Source organism: Schistocerca serialis, chromosome 1 (genome assembly GCF_023864345.2).
Source record: "Schistocerca serialis cubense isolate TAMUIC-IGC-003099 chromosome 1, iqSchSeri2.2, whole genome shotgun sequence".
NCBI lineage: Eukaryota > Metazoa > Arthropoda > Insecta > Orthoptera > Acrididae > Schistocerca > Schistocerca serialis.
The window spans coordinates 1,063,751,207-1,063,775,707 of NC_064638.1; the positions used below are offsets into that span (position 1 = coordinate 1,063,751,207).

A 24,501-nucleotide genomic window follows, 5' to 3' on the forward strand; every position below is an offset into this window, starting at 1 on the left:
ATCAAAACTGATATTACTTTTCTGCCTACATGAGATACTCCTAAAGATTAGAGAAGGTACTTAGCAAATGGCTTTGTAAGCACACAGGTACCACCACAAAGCCCTGGAACTTAAATTCAGACACCAAATTACATGCTTGGGGGACCTGAATGAAGAAACCCGCCCATGGCTGGTATTGCAGAGCTATCGGGTGTGACTCCTAAGGTGATGGGATTGGAAAATTGAGTGTTATTTTCTGGATGCTTGAAAACATACTCTTTCCAACTGTGATTAAAGTAGTCTGAAATCATTTATGAAAAACAGATTTTCTGAAAGTAAAGCGAATATGTTCCATTTTTGTAACTTTTATGAAAATAAAGATTCAACTGATTTTGTTTAAATTTAGAAATCAGTACGTGACTTATTTTATATTGGAAAACCTTATGCTGCTAAGTAGTTGTGTCCAAAGTTTAGTGTTTTTCATTGCCTCAATTTATGTAGCATTGAAGCCCATATTGGAAATTTTACCCACTGTCTTAAAGCATGTTGTTTTGAATAAAAGTGGTTTGGAAGCTTTACCAGAAAATTGTACATGTAAAAGAAATGTCAAATATACAGTATTTTCAACTTCTCACAATGTTTTGCATTTGTAGGTTATCTGAAAACTGTATGTGAATGAAATTTTGTATTCCACATCTTTGTACGACCAAGCTATTGCGTATTGTGTGTTTATGAGATATAACAATCCAAAGTTTACATTTTTTTCATGCCACAATTTTTGCACACAACATTGATTCAAGTTATCTAGCATTGTTAGTCACCGATGGATAATCAAATATACTCTTTTAGGCATTTAAACCATGCTCTTTCTAATGAGCCCAGTTTGGAGAGTTTTACAGAATACAGTTTTGTGCAAAATTAGATCAAAATTAGCAAATTTTTGAGCTCTTTTACAAAATATTGAAATTTGCATGTAATTTATTTGGCATGGGAAAGAGATACTGAAATAGTGTATTTGAGAACCTTGTGTTGTTAGGTTACTGCATGCCAAGTTTCATGTTCATCACATCATTAGTCCCTCAGATGTAAGAAGTCAAACTCAGAATTTTTTTTTGGGTGCCAATTTTTTCGAGCAATTTTGCCTTTCTATAACATCTCAGCCAGTATTGCTTCAATGAATGTTAAACTTTACCAATGTTCATCATGGACCTGTGTGAATGTTCACATAAAATTTCAGCGAAATCCACGACGGTCAAGCAGGGAGGCCTAAGTGAGTTAGCACGGAGTGACACAGGAGCAGGAGGATTATTTGGAGAAAGTTGTTGCAATAATAGTAGTAATGAATTACAACAATCTGCTTCCATAAACCATTAAAAAGGAGCACAAGGACATAGGTCAACAACAGATTATGAGCTAATAAATGAAAAGTTAGGTTCAAAGATGTGCATGATTTCAGAGGACGCAATATTAGCTCAGACCTCTATATACGAATAGCAGAGTGTGACCTGCAGAAAAAGTGGAAGATACAAAAACCTCATCAATGCAGTCAAATCAATGAAGAGTAAACAGTGAACTTATTACATTAAAAAATCATAAAACAGTTTTATGCAAAAAGAAGGAAGCATCATCTATTAGGAACGTGTACCGAAAATAATCTGGAGATGCAGTGGCATAACGAAAACAGCAACAGAAGCCCTTGGGGAAAAAAAGAAATAAGAAGTCGAAGAGGTCTGAGGATATGGAACGAGGAAATCAAAGAGATGTTATAACAATATTTGTTTACGGTTCATTTTTATATATTTGCTTTAAAATTTTTGCATATTCATACTATATTTTTGGTATATGTAAAGTAAAGTGCATTATACTGGAGGTTGAAGCTCATTGTATTGTATGTGAATAATGTAAGTAATACACTATGTAAATTGTTTATTATGTTACATAATTTTTTGATGACCTTTCGTATCTAAAAATATTTTGTGTTTATAAATTGTTCATGTTGATGTAAATTTAACAATTTAAGAAATGGTCACACTTAGCAATAATATAAGAAATGGGTGTGTGCTTTTGTCTGAAAGGAAAGACACTCTGCATTCGCATGCTACCTAGAGCAAAAGTAAGACACACAGTCTGTAGGCAGCAGTGACTGAGGCAACACCTTTGCGGAGCAGGAGAAGTTTTGCCTGCAAATTCGTCCAAAATGCCTCAAATGGAGACTGCAAATGGCTTACGGCTATTCATACTGTGTTTCTATTTAACTGCTGGGTAAAATATTAGGAAAGAATTGAATAATCTGATTTAGTTATCCATAAGACACATCACACGGTCAAATCCTGTGAAAAAGGTAACTCTATTTGTGACAAAGCAAGCTGGGATATTTTTACTTCCCCTCGTTTTGCCATCTGCCACCTTAAAATTAATCTTTTTCAATTTTGACTAATTACTATTAACATATGCGAGTATAATCTGCATTTCCATAAAGAGAAAGGTTGGCCCTTAGTTTTAAAGAATATAACACCAGATCTAATTTTGTGCTTAGTTTTACGTATGTAATTGATTTTCTAATTTATTTTGACTATTATTAGTTAGTATGTTTCATTATAGGGTGAAATCGGTAATTGTTTCGTAACTTAAATTCTATTGTTGACTTATAAACAAATATAAATTCTGTACTAATTATAAACATGTGGGGGAATAACTAATAGTATTCTTAAATGATCTATTTGGCTCTATTTGAAAACATGTTAGCAAAACCAGCCATTAATTAATTCCTAAGTAATTTTCAGTTTCGTCAAAGGTATTGTTTGCATAACTATATATGTTAATTTCCCCTCGCAGTAGAATAAATTGTCAAAAAGATGCAATTTTTTTATGTATTCAGTTAACTTAATGAGTTAAGCTTTAATTGTAATTTCTGTAAGTTAAACAACGAACAATGTGTAGTTTCAGCACTTACTTTGAGAGGATATATAACGGCCCAATTTTTGGTTCTAAGACAATCAGTCCACGGCCGAGTTTCATACAAGAAACCTGTGTTGGTTAGAACAACAACAATGCATCAACTTAGCCGTGAATAAAGTGTTACACCAACAGGCCATGTGTTAAAGCAATGACAGTATCTGTTAAATTTATTTGGAAGACTGTGAACTGTGTGGTTAGGTTGTTACTGCTCATAGACGTTCAACACAAAACTATTGTAGCAGTACGTAGAGGTTTGCCTGCGGACTGTTAATCAGGCTTATTGAAAGTTAAATAATAGTGCACTGGCCATGTGACCATGTATTACTGGTGGGTGTAAACAGTGAAAGTAAAGAACTGTGAAACTTAACTGTGTACCTGTTGGCTACATTATTTACAGTAGTCAGCGTGGAAATTACAAACCCCATTTTTCAGCCAGTGTAGCAACGCAGTATGTCGACACTGAGGACAATCAATGAAGAAAAAAGAAAGTGAACGTCACATACTGATTAGCTTTTCCTATTGACAGGAATATTCTCCCATAGTGCACTTTAGTTGGAAACTAAACCTAATTTTAGTCAGAGGGTTATACGTGGCTTTTCCCATAACATGATTATTTGTTCTGTTGGGGTATAGTATGTGTGACAACATACAGACAGGGTTCTATGTTATTTAGGTAAAAGCATACTAAATTACTATAGTAGAGGTAGGGTTATACGTGGCGCCTGGTGACAGTACCATTTACAGAAGTTAAGAGCCCATACATAGTTAAGCACAATTATACATTTTACAGACAGGTAGGATTCTTTTGGAAGAAGTATAAAGGTCTCAGGGGCACGAATTTGTTAAAGCAGTTAAAGAAAAGTACAGCAGTATAAATTATTATATATGTGGTTAAAGCAATTATTAAAAATGTATCTCAGATTAAGAAAGAAGTAGATTCAGAGGAGGAAGACAAGGAGGTAGACAATAATCAACAAAATGAACAACAACCGATTGATTTGTATGCATTATTACACAATATGCATACACAGCTGATAGCACAAAACAAGAACACTTCAATTCTAACAAATGTCAGCACAAAATAACTTGCTGGCTCAAAATGAAAAACTTATGAAAACACAGTCTAAAAACACTTAAGAAACAGAGTGAACAAATGGAAAGGAATGACCAAAAGTCAGAAAAAGTTAATAAAAAAATAGGTTTTCTGACTGGGGAACTTATATTAATATGAAGAAAGATGTGAAAGATTTAGGTGAAACTGTTAATAATATACAGGCAGAAATTGTGGACATTAATGACAGGTTTGAAACCAAAGTAGAGAAAATACAGAAACAGGTTGAGCCTATGGTAGAGTCAAAGGTTGAGGAAAAGTTTTCCTATGTTAAGAAATCAATAACGGAAGTGAATGAAGAACAGATTTCTCAACTGAGAGTGACTGTTCAAGTGACTGAGAAAAACCTAGAAAGGAAAGTAGAGCTTAGCGAAGAGAAGTGTTGGCAATAACACTTCTAGTATACAAGAAAAAATCAGTGACATAGAAAGAAAGATTATGTGTAATGGCCCTTATGTGGTAGACAGAACACCAATTTACAAGGTACTAGAGGGCGAAGAAAAATTCGACACTTACCGAAAACACAGTGGATTATCCCCTGTGGATTTTATTAAGGACTGCGAAAGGCTATTTCCTGAAAATATCTCAGAACAGGCAAAAGTAAATATCATAATTAGTGGTTTAGAAGGAGATGCTAGACGATGGGGAATTACCTCAAGCACTAAAGCAATGACCTTCAGTAATTAACTTGAGGAGTGAAGAAATGACCTTCAGCGAATTTACACAGAAATGTTTGGATGAGTATTGGTCCGAGTAGATATAAAATAGCCTCTGGCACGAGTTTTTTATGGTGAGAATGTTCGAAGGTAAAGGCCAAATGAACATTAAAGAATTTTGTGTCATGGTATAGGAGATTGGCTCACTTAAGGAATTTAAGGACTGATTCCGAAATCATACGGGAACTCTGGAAGATATTACCTGAAGATTCCAAAAGATATGTAGACAGTAACCACCAAACTTTCTTTTCATTTTTAGAAAAAGTGACTGGCAAAGACCACTGGCAAGAAAACAATTTTCGTCAGAATAATAACCGCCGGAATGAAAGGAACGATCGGAATAACAGCAATCATGAGCAACATGATAATCTGTATCAGGTTAATACTGTTCAAAGAGGAAGAGGAAGATTTTCCTCTAACCATCGTGGAAGAGGACAAAGGCCGTGAAATAACTCCCATACGGAGTAGTTAAACTAAATAATGTGAACGTTGAGCGTCGGATGGACGTATCAATTATTAGTCCCATTGATTTTTGGTGTTTAGAGCAGATGCTGTTGGAAGTTATGGAGAAAACGCTGCCCTCTGTTACAAATTAGCTCACAAAATTAGGCAAACATTGTCTAATACAGCGCAATACGAATTAGTGGAAAAACAGTACTTTGGGTGCAACATTCTGGAGAACCATTGAAGGACTATGTTAATAGAATTAAAAATGGTGCTCAAAGTTTACAGAGGAACAGATCTTGAACTACATACGCTGAAGTAATGTACCAAACTGATAGAACACGAACAATGTTCAAGAGTCATCCAGGGAATTTTGTACAACTAGATCAATTGATTTAGTAAGTTGAGGCTGTACGGAAACCTGATAGGAAGCAGTGAGAAGGGAATGGTTCGACATTATCAAAGGAGAAGGATGAAGGACCTCTGGCTCTGGAGCAGACTTGGAATACCATTAGATTTGATGGTTGATTTGTGGGAGGGGACCAAACAGCGAGGTCATCCGATCCATCGGATTGGAGAAGGATGGAGAAGGAAGTCGGCTGTACCCTTTCAAAGGAACAATTCCAGCTTTTGCATTAAACAATTTAGAGAAATCATGAAAAATCAAAATCAGGGTAGCCGGACATGGATTTTAACCATCGTCCTCCCAAATGACAGTCCAGTGTGCTAGCCATTGCGCCACCCAACTTCCGGGAGTACCATTAGATGATTCAGCTGTTACCAAATGGACATCTAGCTGTGGACTGTCGGGTTAAGGGTAAAAAGAACAACAGACAATAGTGGAGAAAGAGTGCTGGGGTGTTATAGGATTATTTCAGCACCGAGTTCTCACATCCCTTTTAGTTGCCATGTTCCTTTTACATGTGCTAGTGATCAATGGAGAACCAGTATGTGCACTGCTCCATATGAGCAGTTCTGTGATGGTTGGTTGGTTGGTTGAAGAGAGGGGGGAAAGGGACCAAACTGCTTGGCCATCAGTCCCTTGTTCCTAATAAACAATTCCACAAGGGAAAGAAGAAAACAAAAGACACATACAGCACAATACCGAAAGGAAGGAAAAACCAAAAGAATGAAGCAAAGGCAACAAACACTTAAAGGAACAAAAGAGGACAAGAAAACAACAGAGAAACACAAGAAACAGTTAGAGGAGATTAAAACAAGAAAGCAGATTACCATGGCTGGCCATCCACAAGAATAAAAAGAAGAAACCAGCCACTTCACAATACATCAAAACCGCCAACCTTAAAGCACTAGGGGAGAGATAACAGAGGGACAAACGATAAGTGCTAAAACTTACATAGAAGGATAAAACACCCCCCCCCCCCCCCACGCATAAAACCTAAAACTAGATCAGCCGATAAGGCATTGTCTGCTAAAATTAGCTGTAATGAGTCCAGTAAACAAAGTTTAAGATGTAGGGCAGCCAAAGCAGGACAGCTTAAAAGTATTTGGGCCACTGCGAACCACGCATCGCACCGTCACTGAGTTGGTTCTTCACAGCGCAGGAGGTAGCTGTGGGTCACCCGAGCGTGGCCAATGCGGAGCTGGCAGAGAGCCACAGAGTCCCTAGGAGAGGCCCTCATCGAGGACTTCCACACATTCTTAGTCTCCTTAATGGCATACAGTTTGTTGTGCATACTGAGGTTATGCCGTGCCGTCTGCCAAAGCTGAAAAACCTTGCAGTGTAATAATGAACGTAGATCAGTTACAGGGATGCCAATCTCCAGAAGTGGTTTCCGTGTAGCCTGTTTGGCCAGCCTGTCGGCAAGTTCATTTCCTGGAATTCCGATGTGACCTGGGATCCACACAAACACCACTGAACGACTGAACCGTTTTAAGGCATAGATGACCTCCTGGATAGTCGCTACCAAAGGATGGTGAGGGAAGCACTGGTCAATAGCTTGAAGGCTGCTCAAGGAATCAGTACAAAGAAGAAATGACTCGCCAGGGCATGAGCGGATGTGCTCAAGAGCATGAGATATGGCTGCTAGCTCTGCAGTGAAACCACTGCAGCCACCTGGCAAGGAGTGCTGTGCAATATGTCCTCCATGTACATACGCGAAGCCGACGTGACCATCAGGCAGCGAGCCGTCACTGTAAACCGCTTCATGGCCCCGGTACATGTCAAGAATCGAGAGGGAGTGACAGCAGGGAGAGCCACAGGATTAACTGAGTCCTTAGGGCCATGGGAAGGTCCAAGCGAAGCTTCAGCCTAGGTCTACACCATGGAGGTGTATGGGAATGGACCTCGAGTACAGGTGGTAAAGGGGAGGACTCCAGTTCAGACAGAAGGGACCGGACGCAAAGCGCAATCATAAGCCCTGACCTGCGCTGCCGATGCGGGAGTTGAACTGCTGTGGTTGGGAAAAGGAGACTGTAATTCAGATGCTCAGAAGAATTATGAATGTGTGCAGTGTAATTGGTGACCAGTTGTGCACGTCTGGTCTGCAATGGAGGAACTCCAGCCTCCACCAGTATGCTTGTCAATGGACTCGTCCTAAAAGCTCCTGGCGCTAAGAGAACTCTGCAGTGGTGCAGTGGGTCAAGTAAATGCAATGCTGAGGGCACCGCCGAACCATAAACCACACTCCCATAGTCAAGGTGGGATTGAACAAAGGCTCTGTAGAGCTGCAAAAGTTAGAGCGGTCTGCACCCCAGTTGGTGTTGCTTAGGCAGCAGAGGGCACTGAGGTGCTGCTAGCACTTCTGCCTAAGCTGATGAAGATGAGGAAGCCAAGTCAATCGAGCATCGAAAACTAGTCCTAAGTATCAATGTGTCTCCACTGCCGTGAGTGGATTGTCATTACGGTAAAATTCTGGTTAAGAATGAACGGTACGATGCCAACAGAAGTGCATGACACACAACTTAGGGGCTGAAAACTGGAAGCCGTGGGTGGGCTAGATCCCATGACTGCACCTTGTGGATGGCTCCCTGCAGGTGATGCCCAGCTACACCAGTACTGGAGGACCAGTACGAAATGCAGAAGTCATCTGCATACAGAGAAAGTGAGACCGACAGCCCTACATCTGCTACTACACCATTTACGGCCGCTAAAAATAGAAAGACACTCAGTACAGAGCCCTGCGGGACTCTATTCTCCTTGATATGGTCGGCAATATGGGAGGCACCAACTTGGTATGGACAGTATGGAGCGACAGGAAGTTTTGGATAAAAAGCGGGAGTGGCCCCCTGGGACCCTACTCATATAAAGTGACACGGGTACGATGTTGCCAGGTTGTGTCACATGTTTCCTGTAAATAAAAAAAAAGACAGCAACCAGGTGTTGGCGCCTGGAAAAGGCAGTTCGAATGGCAGACTCAAGGGACACAAGATTATCAGTGGTAAAGCAACCCTGGCGGAAACCACCCTGGCATGGAGCCAGTAGGCCACATGACTCCGGGACCCAAACCAACCACCGACACACCATATGTTCTAGCAGCTTACAAAGAATGTTGGTGAGGCTGATGGGCCGATAGCTATCCACATCAAGTGGGTTTTTATTGGTTTGAGCACTGAATGATGGTGCTCTCCCACCATTGCGATGAAAATGTGTCACGACACCAGATCCAGTTGAAGACGATGAGGAGATGTCGCTTGTAGTCGGACGAGAGATGTTTAATCATCTGACTGTGGATCCGATCTGGCCCTGGAGCTGTATTGGGGCAATGTGCAAGGGCAATGAGGAGCTCCCACTATATAAATGGGGCATTATAGGGTCCATTGTGGTGTGCAGTGAACGAGAGGACTTTCCCTTCCATCTGCCATTTGATGGGGCAAGAGGCTGGGGTGTAGCTATCCAATGCAGAGGCGCGAGCATAGTGCTCAGCAAAGTGCTTGGCAATCGCGTTGGTGTTGGTAGATAACACACCATGATGTTAATGCCAGGGACACCTGTAGGGGCTCAGTACCAGAAAACACGATGATCTTCATCCAGAATTGGGAAGGTGACGTATGGCACCCAATGGTCGAGACGTACCTCTCCCAACACTCCTGTTACAGTCTTTTTATAAGCTGACTAACACGGGCACAGAGCCGTTTAAAAGCTATTAGGTGCTCCACAGAAGGGTGCCATTTATGTCGCTGTAGAGCCTGCTTACGCTCTTTAATGGCCTCAGCAACTTCCGGTCAGCAACAAGGCACTGTCTTTCACTAAGGGCACCCTGAGGAACAAGGGATCACATTTTCCGCTACAGAAACGATTGTTCTAGTGACCCTCCCAACCACCACATCGATATCACATCGATGGTACCATGTGGGGGGTATTCAACGGTGACAGCAGAGGTGAAAGCTTCCCAGTCTGCCTTATTTAAAGCCCATCTGGGTAGACATCCATGGGCATGATGCTGGGGGAGTGTCAGTATGATGTGGAAGTGGTCACTACCACACAAGTCATCAAGGGCTCTTCAATAGACAGATGAGAGAAGTCCTGGGCAGCAAAGTGATAAGTCAATGGTCAAGTAACTACCATGAGCCACACTGAAATGTGTGAGGGCCCAGTATTTAAGAGACAGAGGTCGAGCTAAGACAGTAAATTTTCGACATCTCTACCCTGGCGAGTAAGCGTCGTACCACCCCACAAGGGGGTTATGAGCATTAAACTCTCCTAAAAGTAGGAAAGGTTTACAGAGTTGATGAATCAGTGCAGCCAATACATTCAGGGGTACTGCAACATCTGGAGGAAGATATGCGTTGCAGGCAGTTATTTCCTGCGTCCTCCTCATTCTGACAGCCACAGCTTCAAGAGGAGTTTGAAGGGGCACAGGTTCACTACACACAGAGTTCAGGACATAGACGCAAACTCCACCTGACACTCTATTATATTCGCTACGGTTCTTGTAATATCCCCTACAGCCGCGGAGGGCAGGGGTTTGCATTGCCAGAAACCAGGTTACCTGGAGAGAAATGCAGAAAGCAGGTGTAAAACTTAACAGCTGCCATAGCTCAGCCAGGTGGTGGAAAAAACCGCAGCAATTCCAGTGGAGGATGACGTTATCGTGAGGCTGGGAAGGCATGAAGCGCTCAAGGAGGCAGTTTGCACCTCAGGGTCACCTGCTGCCACCAACTGAGTACCCGTTCGATCAACAGCCATTGTGTCTGAGGGTTCAGCGAGATCTAGATCCGCAGGGGACGCCAGAACCTCCACGTCATCCTCAGACACAGAGCTTGTAGGCAGTGGTGGTAGTGATGGTATTGGTGCCATCACAATGTCTGGGATCTTCTTCTTTTTGGGTTTCTCTCGCTGCTCCTTTGGTTCATATTGCTGGGAGGGCTTCACTGAGTCAGTCTCAGGGACTGAGGAGGACCATGAAGCCCTATGAGAAGCTGCCTGTGGCTGCTTCAGCCACTGGCATGTGTCCGCTTTGCCACTGGTAGGAACCTGGGAAGGGAGTGACCCAAGGGGACCCCTTCCTAGCGAGAGGACCTGAAGAAGACTAGCGCTTCTCCAGCAGAGAAGTGGGGACTGCTGTCCCCAATGGTGCGGGAGCAACAGGAAGGGAAGTGCCCCCCATCATCAAGGGGGCCAGTGTTGTCTTATGGCTCTGAGAGCCGACTGGAACAGGTGAAAAAAAAGTTCAAATAGCTGTGAGCACTATGGGACTTAAATTCTGAGGTCATCAGTCCCCTAGAACTTAGAACTACTTAAACCCAACTAACCTAAGAACATCACACACATCCATACCCGAGGCTGGATTTGAACCTGCGACCGCAGCGGTCGCACGGTTCCAGACTGTAGTGCCTAGAACCGCTCGGCCAACCCGGCCGGCAATTGATGCAACAGATGGGGCTGGAAGAGTAGTTATAGCGGTGGCATAAGATGTCACGCGCACAGAATGGAGGCTTTCAAAATTCCTCTTAGCCTCAGTGTAGGTCAGTCAGTTCACGGTCTTGTATTCCATGATTTTCCTCTCTTTCAGTAAAAGCAGTCTGGCGAGCAAGATGAATGATGCTCTTCGCAGTTGACACAGATGGGAGGTGGGGCACATGGAGTATTGGGATGCAAAGGACATCCACAATCTCGACAAGTGATGCTGGAATTACAGCGGGAAGCCATATGGCTGAACTTCCAGCACTTAAAGCAATGCATCAGGGGAGGGATATATGGCTTGACATCACAGCAGTAGACCATCCCCTTGACCCTCTCGAGTAATGTGTCTCCCTCGAAGGTCAAGATGAAGGCACCAGTGGCAACCTGAGTATCCCTTGAACCCCGATGGACGCACTGGATGAAATGAACACCTCACCACTCTAAATTGGCAAGCAGCTTGTCGACAGACTGCAAAATAAGGTCCCTGTGGAATATAATACCCTGGACCATAGTTAAGCTCTTATGGGGTGTGATAGTAACAGAAACACCCCCCAGCTTGTCACCAGCAAGTAATGCCTGTGACTGGGCAGAAGTGGCTGCTTTTATCAAGACTGACCCTGACCACATTTTGGACAATCCCCCCACCTCCCCAATCTTGTCCTCTAAATGCTCTACAAAAAACTGAGGCTTCATCGACACAAAGAGTTCTTCATCAGCTCTCATACATATTAGGTACCGGGGTGAAAAGATTTGCTGCCATCCTTAGCCTGGCGTTCCTCCCATGGTGTGGCCAGGGAGGGGAACAATTTGCGGTCATACTTTCGTGCATTAAATTGAGCCCTTGAACACTTAAAGAGACTGCTGGTGGTTGAATACTAGCAAGACATGATGTACTATGCTTCATGGCGTGTCATCTGCCCTGATGCCATCCACTCCTACCAGGGGACCTCACCACGGGTGCCAACCAGCCGCAGCAAAGGCCACATGGCAGGATGGCCATTGCTGGGAGTCCCGAGACCCCAGGGTGATGGGCATCTACTCCTTGGCATACATGGTGAGTTAACAGTGCAGGCATCAGCAGAGTGATCCCTGTGTGGTCAGGGGGCTACAACCAACAGAGTACATGGCAGTCCCACCACAACGGACTGGCTACCGTGCTGGATATCGGTGTCAGCAAGTAAACAAGTCCATTATCATTGACAGTGCAGAAAACGATACACTACACAGTGGATGGAGGAAAAAGCACCCAGGAGGGTGACCTCACCCAACAGCTGGAGAATGAGCAGAAGTGAAGATCCATGTCGACAAAGGATGTGAAAGGTCTCAGTACAAGATGTACACGATGCACCACATAGGACACCCTTCCCCCATTGGCTCAATCTTCAGGAAAATTTAGAAGAATGGAGGTCAAATCCTACAGGGAACTGTCACATAAAGGACGAAACATGAGAGACTCCTTTTAATCACCTCTTATGATAGGCAGGAATACCTCAGGTCTATTCTAATCCACAGGAGGGAGTTCTGTGACTTTTATCAGTTAGGATTTTTATATGTTGCCTAAGGATATTTGTAAATTTGTGGCATTATCCAGGGGAGGTGAACCGCATAAGATGGCCAGTTCTAGCAAAATACTGTTGTTGGGTGATCTGATTCTCAAGTTTCATACACATTATTTCACAAGGCTATTTAAGATCAAGGTCACTCAAGGCACTATCAGTTTTGGTAATTTCTGGGACAGATTTTGTTCGTCATGTATTGGCACAAGAAAAGATTTTTCTTCGACTTTGCATCATGAATGCTTACATAATTTTATTAACATGTTGGTTACTCAGATGAGCACCCAGTAGTTAAGAATATTGCTATTCTAGTGTCATCTTATGACTTGAGTCATTTGAATCCAGGGCAGTGTTAACTGTTGGAAAATTTGTGCAAAGAATTTGGAGATATTCTTACTAATCGCCTCAGACTTGTAAGGTGCAGGGAGCGTAAAAGCAAACTAACTGACACAATTCCAGTCAAGCATATTCCTTGTCAATTGTCTCTCCTGCAAAAATGACAACTAAAGGTTGCAGTTGATAACATGCTATGGGAAGGAGTTATAAGACCCTCCAAATCTCCATATTCTTCAACTATTTCCCTGGTCCCGAAATCACATGGGGTGGGGTGCAACTTCTTGTAGACTACTGCACCTTCAAAAAGAATATTGTTCTACAATCCTTTCCATTACCTAACACACCCATGTTTTTCATGGTTTCAAAAAGCAAAAGTGTTTACCACCTTAGATACTAATCAGGCTTATTTCCAACTGCTCTTGGCTGAAGAGCCAAAGCCAGTAAACACTTTTACGGCAGATCAAAATATTTTTGAATTCAACTGGGTCCCCTTTGGCCTGCTGACTGGAGTGGTACTGTTATCTCATATTTTGGATACGTATTTTCAATATAAAGCCTAACTGCAAAGATGATCTTGTAATTTCTGATCAAAATTTCCAGGAGCATCTAGGCAATATGAGGGAGGTTCCTAAGTGATGTGAGAAGCTGAGCTCACAGTTAAGTCATCTAAAGTACAACTTGCTAGTCCAAGATCTCCTTTCTACGGCAATGATTCACCTGTGGGAATTAACATCAACCAGAGATGGATAGGAGCAATTTACATTGCCCCTGCCTAAGAATGTGAATGCAGTGGCTTACTTCATAGGCATGCCAAACTTTTTCCAGAAATTAATCCTGAATTTCACCTAGTTATTCATATCACTTAACGAGCAACAGAAAAAGTGGAGAAAATTTGAGATGAGTACTTCTCAGAAGGCACCATCTGAAGCCTTCAAGGCCATGCTGGCAAAAGATCCAATTCTGGCAATGCCCAATTTTGAGAAGGAATATACTGTCCAAGCAGATGCATCTACATCTGGGCTTGCTGCTGTGCCCCCTTCAAAAACATTCAATATGAAGGCACCCTCTGAACTGTGTGTCTCATGGTTTTTCCACTCTGAAAGTAAAATACTCCAGGTATAAATTAGAGGCTTTGGCAGTGTTGTTTGCCCTAGGAACATTCAAGATGTATTTACGGCAACAAATATTCCAACTAGAAACTGACAACCAAGGACTTACTTAGATGCTCATGATGTCAACGCGCATGGAACATATTGCCAGATGGGCATTAAGGATCTCAGATTTTCATCTGAAAGTTAAACACATCTGTGGAACAGAAAATGTAGCTTATGATCTTAGTCATATGCTTAGAGAGGGATAATTTGAGGGATACAACGAAATTCAGTTCACTGACACAGAATCAGACAATTTTGATGAGGCATCAGTTCCTCCTCAAGGATTAGCAGCACAAGAAGATGTCAATCCAGAGCTGTCTCCAATTAAGGAGTGGTTAAAAAAAAAAAGGGCAAATCTGTAGGACCATATCTTATAAGGGGGAAAAATCTTGTGTTGCTTGGCTCAGGGGTGTCAGGGAGATGAGACTGTATGACCATCTGAATTGGAGGCACCCAAATGAGGCCACTTGGGCAATTACAAAATCAGGATGACGACTCATGAAAACTTTATTTGGAAAAGTATGGAGAAAGAAATTAGGAAGTTAATGCAATAATTTAAGGTGTGTTGTTTGCCTACTCTGAATACCTGCCAAGGACTGCTGGTCTCTAGCCTCTTGAGTGCTGATGTATAAAATGTATACTGATTATTTTGGTCGATTTTCATAGTAATGGGAGGGGAACCAATTTGCATTAGTTTGTTAGATGCATGTAGGCATTTTTGTTGCTTAATTACCACTAAGAATGTCATTGCACCGAACACTATTAAGTGTTTTCAGGCAATATTCGATATCTTTGGACTACGTAGAACTTTCGTATCAGAAAATGTTACTGTTTTCAAAGTGGTTGAACTTATGTGCAATGCTCATGATCATCACTCTAAGTGGGATAATTTATTTTCTGGGCTAAGTTATGCGTTGAAGACAAACTATTCATGAGACACACAGAAAAAAGTCTGCCAAACTTTACGTTTTCATTTAAATCCAACTTCCCCACTCCCAACTATGGCCCCTCAACAATTTATAACCAGAAAAGATCAATGCTATGCAAATCTGTGAGGTGCGGGTATGAGAATAGAGAAATTTGAAAATGAGCCATGAAAAAATGTAGGCAGACAGACCACAACACTGAAGTCAAGTGATTAGGTATTTATAAAAAAGTTTTGGTGCTGTACGTCAAGGGGCAGATAAGGTTATGGGCGAGCTTTTTCCAAGTTTTGTATGTGCTGTTCAGATCGTTAAGTTTCTCACCCAGATCACAAGACACACAAAAGGCAAAATTTGCAGCGCACTTCTCCCAAACCAAACATATTTAGGGGTGGCTTCACCTGAATGGAACTAAAATGTGTTATGTGGGTTCATGACTGTAACATCTGTCTCAAGAGCTGAAGATTCCTTAAACAGTTTGTACAGTGTAATTTATTACCTCTAGAAGTGGCTGCTAACAATGGTGGGATAATCCTTGTTGAATATTTTAGAGGCCCAATACATGGAACTTTATTTTTATTCTTATATTTAATGGCTCAGTTTTGTTTAAAATTAATACTTGTAATTTACTGAGTCATTTAAGCCAATTGTGCACGCTTGTTAACCCTGTCTTGTAAGGAAGGAAGGAAGGTAGAAATGAAGACTGGGTTTAATGTGCTATACACAGTGAGGTCATTAGGAGTAGAGCACAAGCTTGGATTGTGTCAAGGATGGTGTAGGAAATCGGCTGTGCTCTTTCCTGGCATGATTTAGGGAAATCACAGAAAACCTAAATCTGGATGGTCAGACACAGGTTTGAATCATCGTTCTCTTAAATGTGAATTCAGTGTGCTAATCACTGCGCCACCTAACTCATTGCTGTCTTGTAAATCAGCTGGCAGCGTTAATTTGCTGTAGCCTAATATGGTGAATTATATAAACAAAGTCAAACCATGGAAAATACAGAATGGAATTATATAACAGACTGCCTTAAAGATTATGTCTTCTTGGTTATTGTGACAACAGTAAAGGTACTCACCCTGTCTGTTGTCAACTATGATAATTACTCTGCAATGGACCAAGTTAAACAAATTACTACAAACATTTATATTTTCAGTAGGTTATTTAAATTGTGTGGCTCCATATTGCATATTTTTCCTGGCAACTAATTGGGAATCTTAAGCAATTATTAATGGACCTGAGACACAGAACCTGAGAGACATCTCAGCCTGATTCATCCCCCTGCCCTTTGGAGCATATGACAGGGAGGATGTCACAACCCTGTGGCAATTTGAATGCCATGCCAATGTGACATGCACACAGTGCCAGTAGGCCACTGAGTATCGCTGTGTGGTGGCACAGATAAAGCTTGTCCCTGAGAGTGTGCTCTGGAAAACAAGGTTTTTGGATGTGCGCCAAGCACTGAAGTGGATAGACAGCTGCACCCATGGAAGGACAATGGCGTGAAGAACACAACACGATGTTTACAAATTATAGGAAGCTGATTTCTTGTGCCTTGGGATTAATTTATTGTCTGGATATCCTATATGGTTTGGTATATTTCATAAACAGTTGGACAATTGTGAACTCTGTTGGTTAATCAAAGGATTTTTTGTATGTAATTACCACAATTGATTATAATTTTAAATTCTGATTTGTAGTTGAGGAAATGTCTTAACTCATTTATCCTATGATATTTTAACTGATATGTTAAAACTAGCCACTGTAGCCTTATTTGAGTAACCAACAAGCTCTCTGTCCGCATTAATGGCCACCGACAAACTGTGGCCAAAAAACAGGTAAACCACCCTGTAGCTGAAAGCTGACTGCTTCACAGCCTGTGCCATATGGATCCTTCTCACCACCAACACCAGCTTTTCTGAATTGCGCAGGTGAGAACTTTCCCTGCAATACATCCTACATTCCTGTAACCCTCCAGGCCTCAACCTTCGTTAGTCACTGTCCTCACCCATCCAGTCCCCACCCTGTTCCCAGTCCAGCTCTACACAGCCGTCATTTCAATGCAACCCAGTCTTTTAATTTATTTATTTATTTTTTTTTTATTTCTCTCCTTTCCGCTACTTACCCCCTCCCCCATCCACACCTTCTCTCCTACCCTCCGTCTAAATTGCAACACATCACTGTCCGCCACTCCCAACACACTATCCCTCCCCCTTCCCACCCCAGCCTCCTCCTTACCTCCACCCAGTCGCCTCTCCTATCATGTACTGTTGCTACTGCTCGCAGTGTAGTTTCAGCTCTCTGAGACTGCAGATGTGTGTGCAAGTTGCGCTTGCGTGAGTTTGTGTGTGCATCTGTGTATGTGTGTGTACTGCTGACAAAGGCCTTAATGGCCAAAAGCTATGATTGTGTGAATCTTTTTATTGTGCCTATCACGGCTCGGCATCTCTGCTATATGGTGAGTAGCAACTTTCCTTCGGAAACTTTCCTTCTCTCGTATTGTTACATTCCATCCTGGATTTTCCATTGTTTGATTTATAAAAATTTGTATCTTTATGATGCGATTCACTCTTTATGTACTATTTTTAGACAGGATTGCTTGAGGATGAGACTGGAAAAAGAAAGAAAAAAAGAAATATAAATTAATAAAATAAAAACAAAGTGTAGTTTTGGAATGTATATTTCCAAAAGAATACTTTATTAGCTATGAATCCATAAATAAATTCCCCTTCAAAAGTAATGCAGAGGATTATAAGAGATAATAGTGTCAGAGGATGGGAAAGCAGTTAAGTGGCAGGCCGTGCAAGCACATTGGTTATTTGAGTGTCCGCAGGCAGCGCAACCGTCTGACAGTTGCCGTGCGTCAGTTTACAAGCTTCAGAAGAATTGTCGTTTGCATACTGCAACTATTGTCATTCTTCCTACAGATGTCTGGCACAGTTAAAATTTTCTCAACCAAATTTATCCATCTTCTCTTCTTTCCTCAAGGATTCAGCTTTGACAAGCTTTGCCCTCTACCCATTCCTTTTTCAGTTGTTTAATGTTTTCTCTTCCCTGAGGTTTTAACTACAGCACCACTTTATTTTGGTATTCCACAAATCTCCACCCAATGAAGCCAGTGACTGTCATTGATACCATAAATACTAAATTCATGATGCAAGTATTTCTCCTTATTTGTTTTGTACAAACTTTAACAGATCTTACAAATCTCATTTCTACTATTTGTATTTGTTGTTTTTCTTCCTTTCTTAATGCCCAAACTTCACTTTCATATAATACGGTAGTTACTGCCATTGTTTTACAGATTAGATTAGATTAGATTAATACTAGTTCCATGGATCATGAATACGATATTTCGTAATGATGTGGAACGAGTCGAATTTTCTAATACATGACATAATTAGGTTAATTTAACAACATACTTAAGTTAATATAACAACTTTATTTTTTTGTGTTTTTTGTTTTTCTTTATTTTTTATTTTTATTTATTTTTATTTTTTAAATATTTTTTTCTTTTTTTTCTTAATTTATATCTAAAAATTCCTCTATGGAGTAGAAGGAGTTGTCATTCAGAAATTCTTTTAATTTCATCTTAAATACACTCCTGGAAATTGAAATAAGAACACCGTGAATTCATTGTCCCAGGAAGGGGAAACTTTATTGACACATTCCTGGGGTCAGATACATCACATGATCACACTGACAGAACCACAGGCACATAGACACAGGCAACAGAGCATGCACAATGTCGGCACTAGTACAGTGTATATCCACCTTTCGCAGCAATGCAGGCTGCTATTCTCCCATGGAGACGATCGTAGAGATGCTGGATGTAGTCCTGTGGAACGGCTTGCCATGCCATTTCCACCTGGCGCCTCAGTTGGACCAGCGTTCGTGCTGGACGTGCAGACCGCGTGAGACGACGCTTCATCCAGTCCCAAACATGCTCAATGGGGGACAGATCCGGAGATCTTGCTGGCCAGGGTAGTTGACTTACACCTTCTAGAGCACGTTGGGTGGCACGGGATACATGCGGACGTGCATTGTCCTGTTAGAACAGCAAGTTCCCTTGCCGGTCTAGGAATGGTAGAACGATGGGTTCGATGACGGTTTGGATGTACCGTGCACTATTCAGTGTCCCCTCGACGATCACCAGTGGTGTACGGCCAGTGTAGGAGATCGCTCCCCACACCATGATGCCGGGTGTTGGCCCTGTGTGCCTCGGTCGTATGCAGTCCTGAGTGCGGCGCTCACCTGCACGGCGCCAAACACGCATACGACCATCATTGGCACCAAGGCAGAAGCGACTCTCATCGCTGAAGACGACACGTCTCCATTCGTCCCTCCATTCACGCCTGTCGCGACACCACTGGAGGCGGGCTGCACGATGTTGGGGCGTGAGCGGAAGACGGCCTAACGGTGTGCGGGACCGTAGCCCAGCTTCATGGAGACGGTTGCGAATGGTCCTCGCCGATACACCAGGAGCAACAGTGTCCCTAATTTGCTGGGAAGTGGCGGTGCGGTCCCCTACGGCACTGCGTAGGATCCTACGGTCTTGGCGTGCATCCGTGCGTCGCTGCGGTCCGGTCCCAGGTCGACGGGCACGTGCACCTCCCGCCGACCACTGGCGACAACATCGATGTACTGTGGAGACCTCACGCCCCACGTGTTGAGCAATTCGGCGGTACGTCCACCCGGCCTCCCGCATGCCCACTATACGCCCTTGCTCAAAGTCCGTCAACTGCACATACGGTTCACGTCCACGCTGTCGCGGCATGCTACCAGTGTTAAAGACTGCGATGGAGCTCCGTATGCCACGGCAAACTGGCTGACACTGATTTCGGCGGTGCCCAAATGCTGCGCAGCTAGCGCCATTCGACGGCCAACACCGCGGTTCCTGGTGTGTCCGCTGTGCCGTGCGTGTTATCATTGCTTGTACAGCCCTCTCGCAGTGTCCGGAGCAAGTATGGTGGGTCTGACACACCGGTGTCAATGTGTTCTTTTTTCCATTTCCAGGAGTGTACTTGTTGGTTATCTGTCAGACTTTTGATACTATTTGGTAAGTGACCAAAGACTTTAGTGGCAGTATAATTCACACCTTTCTGTGCCAAAGTTAGATTTAATCTTGAATAGTGAAGATCATCCTTTCTCCTAGTATTGTAGTTATGCACACTGCTATTACTTTTGAATTGGGTTTGGTTGTCAATAACAAATTTCATAAGAGAGTATATATACTGAGAAGCTACTGTGAATATCCCTAGATCCTTAAATAAATGTCTGCAGGATGATCTTGGGTGGACTCCAGCTATTATTCTGATTACACGCTTTTGTGCAATAAATACTTTATTCCTCAGTGATGAATTCCCCCAAAATATGATGCCATATGAAAGCAATGAGTGAAAATAGGCGTAGTAAGCTAATTTACTAAGATGTTTATCACCAAAATTTGCAATGACCCTTATTGCATAAGTAGCTGAACTCAAACGTTTCAGCAGATCATCAATGTGTTTCTTCCAATTTAATCTCTCATCAATGGACATACCTAAAAATTTGGAATATTCTACCTTAGCTATATGCTTCTGATTAAGGTCTATATTTATTAATGGCGTCATACCATTCACTGTACGGAACTGTATGTACTGTGTCTTATCAAAATTCAGTGAGAGTCCGTTTACAAGGAACCACTTAGTAATTTTCTGAAAGACAGTATTGACAATTTCATCAGTTAATTCTTGTTTCTCAGGTGTGATTACTATACTTGTATCATCAGCAAAGAGAACTAACTTTGCCTCTTCATGAATATAGAATGGCAAGTCATTAATATATAATAAGAACAACAAAGGACCCAAGACTGACCCTTGTGGAACCCCATTCTTGATAGTTCCCCAGTTTGAGGAATGTGCTGATCTTTGCATGTTACGAGAACTACTTATTTCAACTTTCTGCACTCTTCCAGTTCGGTACGAATTAAACCATTTGTGCACTGTCCCACTCATGCCACAATACTTGAGCTTGTCTAGCAGAATTTCATGATTTACACAGTCAAAAGCCTTTGAGAGATCACAAAAAATCCCAATGGGTGGTGTTCGCTTATTCGGATCATTCAAAATTTGACTGGTGAAAGCATATATGGCATTTTCTGTTGAAAAACCTTTCTGGAAACCAAACTGACATTTTGTTAGTACTTCATTTTTACAGATATGTGAAGCTACTCTTGAATACATTACTTTCTCAAAAATTTTGGATAAAGCTGTTAGAAGGGAGACTGGACGGTAATTGTTGACATCAGATCTATCCCCCTTTTTATGCAAAGGTATAACAATAGCATATTTCAGTCTATCAGGGAAAATGCCCTGTTCCAGAGAGCTATTACACAGGTGGCTGAGAATCTTACTTATCTGTTGAGAATAAGCTTTTAGTATTTTGCTGGAAATGCCATCAATTCCATGTGAGTTTTTGCTTTTAAGCAAGTTTATTATTTTCCTAATTTCAGAGGGAGAAGTGGGTGAGATTTCAATTGTATCAAATTGCATAGGTATGGCCTCTTCCATTAACAGCCTAGCAATTTCTAATGAACACCTGGATCCTACTATATCCACAACATTTAGAAAATGATTATTAAAAATATTTTCAACTTCTGACTTTTTGTTCGTAAAGTTTTCATTCAATTTGATGGTAATACTGTCTTCCTCTGCTCTTGGTTGACCTGTTTCTCTTTTAATAATATTCCAAATTGTTTTAATTTTATTATCAGAGTTGCTGATTTCAGACATGATACACATACTCCTGGATTTTTTAATAACTTTTCTTAATATAACACAGTAGTTTTTATAATTTTTGATAGTTTCTGGGTCACTACTCTTTCTTGCTGTCAGATACATTTCTCTTTTCCGGTTACAAGATATTTTTATACCCTTAGTAAGCCATGGTTTGTTACAAGGTTTCTTACGAGTATATTTAAATATTTTCTTGGGGAAGCAGTTTTCAAATGCATTTACAAAAATGTCATGAAATAAACTATATTTTAAATTGGCATCAGGTTCATGGTACACCTCATCCCAGTCTAACTGCTGTAGGCTTTCCCTGAAATTTGCAATTGTTAAATCGTTGACTGAACGTACTACTTTGGAGGACTGTTTAGTATTGCTGAATGGAGCTATGTCATATATTGTAACTAGCTGTGCACCATGATCAGAAAGACCATTCTCAACAGGCTGAGCATTTATCTGGTTAAACTTATCTTGGTCTATAAAGAAGTTATCTATCAGTGAGCTGCTATCCTTTACCACCCGAGTAGGAAAATCAATAACGGGTGTCAAATTGAAAGAACCGAGTAATACTTCAAGGTCATTTTTCCTATTACCCTCTTTCAGAGAATCTACATTGAAGTCCCCACAAATAATAATTTGCTTCCCCCTGTCTGACAGATAGCACAACAAGGAGTCCAAATTTTTCAGAAATAGATGAAAATTTCCTGATGGGGACCTATATACAGTTACAATTATAAATGTGACTTTATTTAATTTAAGCTCACAGGCACATGCTTCTATATGTTTCTCTACACAAAACTTTTTTGTTTCTATACTTTTTGCACAATGATAACTTTTGACATATATGGCAACTCCTCCTTTCTCCATATTTTCTCTCATTACATATGCAGAGAGCTTATATCCACTTACATTTACCTTATCCATATCAGTAACAATGTGATGCTCAGACAGGCATAGTATATCTATTTCATTCTCAGCTTCTAAATCTTCTAAACAAACCAGAAGCTCATCTACTTTATTCTTTAAACTCCCAATATTTTGATGAAATATACTTACATTATTTTCAATTATACTTTTATGAGAACCTTTCCTTATTCTAACATTTGCAGTACTCTCCTGTCTGAGTTTCTCATTGTGCTTAGGCCTAGTTCCTATACCAGTGGTCACATGGTGTTCAGAGAGGCAGATTATGTCAACTGGGTTGGGTGACTTTAATTCATCAATGCAATTACCTAGGACTGAGATACAACTTGGTGGAGATAAAATTTCTGGTGATTGGTGAAAATTTATAATTGATAGCTGTGATTGGTGATCAAATGTGCTAGAATTGTGCTGTTTAATTTCTTTCCTAAACTGAAGATTTGTTTCAATCCTGACCTCTCGTAGAACTTGACATCTTTCTGTCTTACCTATCCTAAAAAAGGTGCTGCTCCAACACCTGTAACCACTGGTATTTTACCATTCAGGGCAGTGCCTCCCTACCCCTTAAATTTCCTGCTATTACCCCAGCCAGTTTCCCCTTCCCTTTCCTGTTGAGATGTAGGCCGTGCCTGGTATAGTCCCACCTACTGAGATAATCAACAAGAACCACACCAATATGAGCCCCCACACCCGACCCAAGCAGCTGTTCCAACTCCAAATTAACTCTCCCAACAGAAGAGTTCAAATGAGGCCGGTCATGGCGTCTCAGGACAGATGCAAATTCAACATTGGTGTGTCTCGATGCCGACGCAGAACTTCAAACAACTTTCTCTTAGGACTTTATCTGTAAGTAGCTTTCTTTTTGCACAAGAAACTAGTTTATACTTATATTATTAGTGCCATTACACCTGCTAAAAAAGATGTTGTTCTAAACGTAAGTGAACAGTTAATACTTTAATATTGTTTGTAAAGAGTTTTAACTTTTATTTGTTGACAACTGTTCTCAGATGAAACACAAGGGCCCAAGGGCCTGCAGCTAGTGTTCTATCCTTTTAAGTAGTATTTGGTAAAACAAAAGGGTACTTTAAAGAATCCTCAAGCCGAATTTTTAAAACCATTGTGTTCATACTTCAATTCTCAAAGGACACTGTTGATATAAATATTAAAAAGCACTGGTGACAGTCTATAGCCTTGTTGGAAGTCCATCTTTGTTGTTATTGGAGGACTCAGTCCATCATTCCATTCCATTACAAACTTTGGGTTGGTACACGGGGCACAGCTAACAAGAATACGGGGTATCTGATGTATCTCTTTTCCTTTAGTATCCTCCACATGTCTTTCCTTCTTAAAAGGCTAAAAGCCTTTCCATTATCTATGAAAGCATGAGAACTGTGAAACTTAGAAGGTAGGGGAGAGGTAAAGCTAAGAGGGAGGGTTGTGAATTGTACATGGTTAACCAAGCCAATAGAACAACTGCCCCAAAAGACAGAGATTCCGGGTTTGAGTCTAGGGAAGGCACACAGTTTGAATGTGCCAGGAAGTTCCGTATTAGTTTAGAGATAAAAGAAGGATAGGCTAGAAGAGGTCAGAAAGGAAGGGCATGTCATTGAGACCCTGGGATGAGATGTCCCCTCCTCATTCTAGCCACCAAGTGACCTACCCTTCCTTTCTAACCTATTTGCTTTCAATGTAATATTAATCTGTTAGCAAGTTTCTTTACCCACATTATTTTGGTAGATGCTTGCTTCTGTGCAGGAATAATTTTGC

General features: G+C 41.4%; 1 protein-coding gene across 4 annotated transcripts in view; it reads right to left on the bottom strand.

The window, feature by feature from the left end:
• Window positions 1–24,501, bottom strand: part of LOC126415634 (probable E3 ubiquitin-protein ligase HERC4) — a 222,530-nt gene that overhangs the window by 11,971 nt on the left and 186,058 nt on the right. The window lies entirely within an intron of this gene.